Below are 7,378 nucleotides of genomic sequence, written 5' to 3'. Positions count from 1 at the left end.
GCAGTAGTTCAGCTGCCTGTAAAAGAAATTCTCACTTCCTGGGTATGTGTGGAGCCCTACGGTCCAACTAAAATCCCTGTTTGAAAGACACTATGAAAAATAACTGTGCTGCCAGCCCTCTTCTTCCCCACCCAAGGACAGAGTAGATTTTAATACAGTAACTGCTGAAAGACATTTACTCTCTACAAAGAGGAATCAAACCCTTCATTGTCAGAAAGGCTGCAGCACTTCTTATGTGGGTTTTTTTCTCAGATTTCATAGGGGATAATAGGCAGTGCTTAAATGAAGAGGGCTAAATTATCAGAACATTTTTGAGCTACATAATGAGTATTGCTAATAGCAATGCTTGACTTGGCAACACAGTCTTCAAGGTTATTTAGCAAAGCACAGAACGTACATCAAAAAACCCCAAAAGTTAATTTTAATATGTCTTTGCAAAATAAATGTAAAACTAATCAATTTGGCTTTTCACTTTTATTTTGCCTTTTTGTTTTGGCTATCAATAAAAGCAACCTTGAAAATGCAACATAAGAAGTGTTAGACAAGAGTGATAGAGCAACAATAAAACGAGAAGGAATGCAAGTTGGTACAGAATGTCTTCGATCATTATAAAGGTAATTATTGAGAGAGACAGCTTGGTGTGCATGAATACAGAATAATGATGAGTTTGGTAAACCTTTACTGCACAATACATACGCATTTGTATGCCTGGAGAAAGGGTGCTTAAGAAAGAAGCAACTGAGTGAAATCAAAGAGTATGTGCGTCACTCCAACAACAGGATGGAAGGAAGGAACTACTCCCAAGCCATCTTACTTGGAGGAACGGTTAACGCTACAACAAGCTTCCACTATGCACCCATACATTAGCTGCCTTATTGCTACAAAATGGGCTGTAAATCTGTACAGGTATTATGGACAAAAAAAAAAAAATTCCCACAAAGTTTCAAAATAGGTCAAGACATAATTTAAACAGTAGGTCATTAAAAAGTGATTTGAAATATGGAATTTTGCCTAAACCTTCTTTAATTTTGCTCCCTTCGCACAGTGAGAACTTCTTGGGCAGACGTTACTGTCAAGTAACTTGTGTGCATGACTATGTGTTTTCTGCCCAAAATATCTTGGAGGAAGAAACAACTTACCCCCAAACCTGTTGACATTGGCACCAGTGAATTTTGAGATGTTCAGCCCCAGCGATATCCTGCTTGCTGCATCCAGTCTTGTAAACTCCTTTGCCCAGGGAAGAGTTTAGGCAGCAGTTCTGCAGCCATACACAGGTTTGCAGCAGAAACATGTTGCTTTTTGAAAAGAAAAATCAGTGTGATGGTCCTGATGCTGCAAATACAGAGCCCAAAGCCAGCAGAGCCTGGCAGCAATGGCTTCAGCTCCATCCCCTCCATGCTGCCCCCAACACGCAGCCTCAGGCACCAGAAACTGCCCTAATTGCTGCAAAGATCCAGTGAAACACTGTGAAACAATTTTAATGTAAAAATAATGGGAAATACACACTCCTCTGAAAAAAACATGTTAAAAAAACAGGTTCAAACAGGTTAAAAAGCCCAACATGGTAGGCCCATATTCCCCCAAGAAGTCACTGAGTGACAGCTATCAGAGAAAAGGCTATGGTTTCAGCCTGAAACACCAGCTAAATGCCATCAAAGCTGGCGTCAGTTAATAGTGATCATACCAGTGTGCTGTGCTGTCTAGCATCTATCTGAAGGCTTTACAGTCACATTTTTGCTTGCCGTTTCCTCACACCAAACATTATATTTGCTCTGTCCTTCCATCCTCATTTATTACCTTGTATTTTTCAGGAATAGAAAAGACATTTTATTCTTCTGCTAATATTCCTAGCTCCTCGTATTTGCTGTTGAATCACCTGCCTGTCAGACTAGAACTTGCAAACCTCCTGATCTGGCATATTTTAAAAAATTCAATTAATTTGCCCTTTACCTTGCCATTTCATATAATGAATAAAGCTACCGAGACACCTCACCCCACACCAGCGCTTGGTATCTCGCTGTTCATTATTGCTTTGTGTTGACAGTTCTGCAGCCCATTTTCAATCTCCCCTCGCTTATTGCCAACCTGATCTAAATTAATTTTTTCAATAAGATCTTGAGGCATTATTTAAAATGCTCCCTATGGTGTATTGCTTCCCGTATATGTCTCCATTAGTCTCCAGTTTGGCTGTAAAAAAGCAGCAAAGTTCATAGGACACTATTTGCTTTTAATACACCAGAATCATTTACTGCCTGTGATTCACTTGTTCGGATACTTGTAAATTCATAGCATATGCTCTATATTTTCGATAAGGATTGAAAATTAATCTAACAAAAGCAAGAGACGCTAGCTAACTCCAGAATTTCTGTATTTTTTTTTTCCTTTGGTATCAGACCCATTTTTCATGATTTTTCAGAAAAAAATAGTTAGGATCTAGGCTACCATTTAGATGTACTGACTGCTGTATATTCAGTCCTTCCAAACTAGTCTCCCTCTGCCTAAAAACAGACTTCCTGACAACTTCATGGAAAATTTTTAAATGTCTCAAACATTATTCTTCAGAGGAATAGTGCAGGAAAAGATAGTTCAGCCCTTTTAATTCCACAAAAGCTTTCCCCTGTTGCCAAACCCATGCCCCTTCCAGCATTTCACATTTGCCCTTAGGTGGGAGTATTCCCCATGACTACCCAGGGTTGATCTTGCCCCCCACCAGGAACCTGGCAGGGTTCTTGATATCCAGGCCCCTAGCAAACGCCAAATATTACATCCTATACAAGCTGTGGCTTTGCTCAAAGCAGCCGCCCTGCAAAATTCAGATTGCAGCCCCACAAACCTTCAGTGTAGGGGCCTTGCATTGAAATGTATTGCAATTGCATTCTTGCATTGAAATACATTGAACTGAAATGCATCCACATGCTTATATTGAAAAGACACAGACTTCAATATTGGCACATGCTCTGATAAGTATGATCAGAAATTGCTCCTTATCTGAAGTCTGGATTTGTCCTAATCCCACAGTGAGGAAATGGAAATGACCTAAAAGTTAGCTCTTTGGGGTTTTTGAAACAAAACATTAGCTGCTCACATCTCTTTTTGAATTGATCCTGCTGTATGGGATCCAAATAATTGAAGTATTTTGTCCAGAAACCATCAGTTGCTGTCGGTTGCTGAACAAGCAATTATATGAAAGAGCTTTAATAGTTGATTTTTTCCAACTGCTTTTAGTGAATGGCAATTGTTATGCAAATAAATAAAGAGATAAACATTATGTTAGCTGAAAAGTTATGAAAAAGTTACATTATGTAAGGTAATGTTTGACACTGCATTAGCTCATTAAATTAAATTACAGGCAGATTGCTTTTTTTTTTTTTTTAAATGCAACAGCAAAGGTGATTTAATAACTGGGAGAGTTATTTCAGGTTGATTGCTATATGTGCTGTTTGGAAATTGTTTGTGTATTGCAGGTGTGTACGTAATTTTATAGCTATGCCAAGATATTTTATAACAAAATTTTACATCCAAATTACGGCTATATAATTTAATGGGCTATCCTTTTTCTTCTTATTGCATCTCCAGCCATGCATCCAATGCACGCAAAGTGATTTCTTGGCTTACGAGACTTAAAACCATCAGACCACCAAAGTACTGTGAATTAAATACAGTGCAAGTAATGACGGCATTCATGCTAGCATATCAAACCAGAAAGAAAATTGCACAGCCTCTCAAATATCAAACTTTGGGGTTGATTCATTCGGTGGGTCTGTGACCTGACAAAGCAGTATGATTAATTGCACACATATTCCCTCAGAGGTTTTCCCGCTCATGCTTTCTGCAGCAAAGATTGTTAGCTTGACAGATCAGCGTAGCAACCTCTTAAGATGCCAGAAAGGGAAGGGGTTGGTTTCTGATTGAAAGTTAATGGAGGAATAGCAGCTGCTCCATGCTGAGAAAAAAAAAAACAGCTTTTGATTCTCAAAGAAATCACACTCAGAAATAAGCTGATTTTCTGATAACTCCAGCTATAGGATTTGTGTCAGGGACTGCAAGAAAATATTCACATGATACAATAGGCTTCATAATTAGGAATTCTGTTGTGCTTCCTTTCATCTGATATATAATGGCCTGAGTTTTTTTCTTTTCTTATTAAACACTGTTCTAGGTGCCTCCTCTTCCATGTGTGTATTCTTGGTTTTAAGATACTTTTGGTCATTTAGGCTGAAGTTTGCAGAAACACAGATTTGGCAGGCAGCTCCCCTATTTGCAATGCTGAGCAAAGATGCTTGCACACGTTCCTTCTGTTAACAGGCAATCCACACTGTCCCACCATTGTACTAGACCCACCCAGGTGTTGACTGCCCAATTTAAAATAGTTTTAACTTTTCAAGTAAGGCCTAAACTCCTAGCAAACTGCATTAGACACCTCCTCAAAGTTGCTTAATCCCTACACCTTATCTATGAAAGGGTTTTAAACATTAACTGATGTTTCCCCTTTCACGTTTCCCAGCTGGACTCTGATGGGATAACACACACTTGACGGATCCTTTCATGTAGTGTGTGAAATGAGCTGAGATGCCTGATGGCCCTCTGTAGACATCCCTGCTCTTGTGAGGATGACACTGCAGCCCTGGCTTAGGAGTGGAGGGCTCCTGGAAGCAAACAGCAGCAGGGGAAACCCTGTGGGCAGCAGCACTAGGGCTGGGGCAGGCAGCGGCGAGCTGAGCTGGGGCGGCAGATACAAGGACAGCTCTGCACTCTCACACCTCGCAGATGTCTTTGCTCTGATCTAGGACAGATCCCTCAAAACAAACCTGGAAGTGTGAGTCTGGAAACTGAGACCTGCGCCACCTCTCCACCGCACTTCCCAGCTTGCATCCCAGGTGATAATAGCCCTTCAAATTCAGCAGACTGTGCTGGACCCCTGTCAGAGGGCTACATTTACACCAGAAATGACAGGTAATGATCTTCAGAAATGCCCCTGGATACCCTCATGACATCCCTCATCTGCTCGGAGCATTGAATTAAGCTCCTCATTCAGTAGCTAAATTTTCTAATGCGTTGTGAAATCTCATCTTTTATTGCCCACACAGAAACACAAAAAGCAGGAATAGTGCAACAAAAAATACTCCTATTACTTCAACTTTTAAAGTGAGCCTAAGAAGCTGACAGAGAAAGATACTGCATAAACAAAATTATTTAATTGCACTACATGAAAGAGAAGGCAGGTCTTAATGAAGCAGAGCAGCAGACGGCATGACAGGACAAAATTCCTCAAAGCAATAGGATATAAATATTGAATAAAATGCAGAAGTCAACTCCGCAGATGGCTCTGGAAAAAAGCAGCTGCTCTGGCTGCAAATACGCTTTGGAGAATACACCAGAAAAACTGGAAATCCACGAAGCCAAGGGGGAAATCAGTAAATAATCCGCTAGAAGGAAATCCCCAGCTTCTATGATCAAGTATGCGGATTAGAAAGACATTTCTAAATCAACAAGGTGCAGGCGAGGACAGAAGAGTGAATTTTAGGATTTTTTTCCCCCTCAGCATCGCACTGCCAAGCCGGGGAGATACTACCTGTCTTTGCACATCAGTTTAGATGTTTAATTTGGGATGTTAGTCTCTCTGCAAAATTTAATATCATCCTTGTAACCCTTACTTACTTCCAGAGGCCTTTCCAAATGGCATTTCTAGCAGATTTAAAGATATGATTGCCGATCAAGCAAGCTGCATTAACTCAATTCACTTCTTGCCTTTTGCTTGGTAAATCAGCTGCACAACTCAGTCACAAAAGCTTCCGGAGCAAAGATAGAGAGGATTTTGTTAATCTGGATTTGTGAGCCCCAAGCTACTGACTTAAAAATCCATGATGAATCTGTGTCACCATGTATTTCCTTCTCCCTTGGGAAAACAAAGGATGCATTATATGCAAAAATCAGGGTTATTCCCCTTAACCTGTAAAAAGTTACCAAGACCAAATAGAGGAGGGGAACTGGCCACCACCTTACACAGATTACCAAACCACCCCACAGCAGCAGCTTTCTATGATTTGCAGAGTGTGAAAAAGTAATATATAAAAAAATATATAGTAACCACCACCCCCCAAAACAGATACACGTGTGCAATGTTTCCACAGGTTGCTGAGGCACAGCAATCACTGAGACGCGAGCAATGTCACGGCAACAAGACGTAATGAAAGGAAACACCGTGTCCTTCGCAGAACAGCCCTTCCCTCATCACTGAGCAGCATGACACCCACAATCTGTAAAACTTCACAAAATAAGAAGCTGTATGGAAATCATTTCTTAAATGCACAATATGATTAATCTGAGATGGAGGCTGGGCAATACAAGCAGGTTTGTCACGGCGCCTTGTGCTAACAAAACTTTCAGGCTTTCAAATCTAGCACTTTCTTTGTCCTTGGGAAATACCCCTCCTATGTGTCAAAAGCACAATGCAATGCAGGGTATTTAAACATAATACGAAGAGTATCAGAGATTAGTACAATGAACAGTATGGTTAGAATTGCAGAATTGTTAATGTAGATTGAAATGCTTTGCCAGCAATCACATGCTGAGAGACTCCCTTTCCTGACTGAGCCACGTGGCTTTTCTCCTCCACTGTGTGCCAGCCCTGCAAAGCTGCACAGCTGGTCCCAGGGGTGCACAGCCCTGTGGGGGCAAGGACGGGTGCCATGAATCTACTCCGGTTTCAGATGTGCTCAGGGAAACTGCCAGACATACAGAAATCTCTGCACTGAGCAAGCAGCTGAGGGCCAGTACTCCTGTTGTATGCAGCAATCTGCAGGGATGAGCACAGAGAGGCGACCCAGCAAGATGCCATGCCCAGCCTGCCTTCCATTTTCCGGAGCATCCCCTTGGAGGGACGCTGCATGGGACTGGGGTGAATGGAATGGGCAGTTCAGCAGAAAACACCCTACAAAGAGTTGATGTCCTCCGGCCACCCCTGGAGCCCCATGACTTGCTGAGGGGAGCTATGATGTCACACAGGTGCTCAGGCACTCTACTATTTGGGGAAATCACTCGTAAAACAAATTCATGTAAAACCATTCCAAATCCCTGCTTCTTACAGCCTGAGAGCATTTTGGTGAAGAGAGTAACTGAGAGGGGACAAGAAAAACTGTAGGGACTGAATACCACCAAGGCAATAAAATTAGATCCAGTATTTAATCACCTTTTCCAATAATTGTTCCATTTTTGGAGAAGTATTTCTGAGATGTCTACATTTCTTCACAAATGAACAGGTGATGATGAAAGATTTCATCTAGACAGAAGCTAAAGTTTGAATTTTAAAATTAAGTTCTACACAGTTAAAAAAAAAAACCAAAATCAGCACACTGTTATTTTTGTCTTAAAGCTTTTT

This window comes from Strix uralensis, chromosome 5, assembly GCF_047716275.1.
Source record: "Strix uralensis isolate ZFMK-TIS-50842 chromosome 5, bStrUra1, whole genome shotgun sequence".
Classification (NCBI taxonomy): domain Eukaryota; kingdom Metazoa; phylum Chordata; class Aves; order Strigiformes; family Strigidae; genus Strix; species Strix uralensis.
This window is presented reverse-complemented; position numbering follows the sequence as displayed.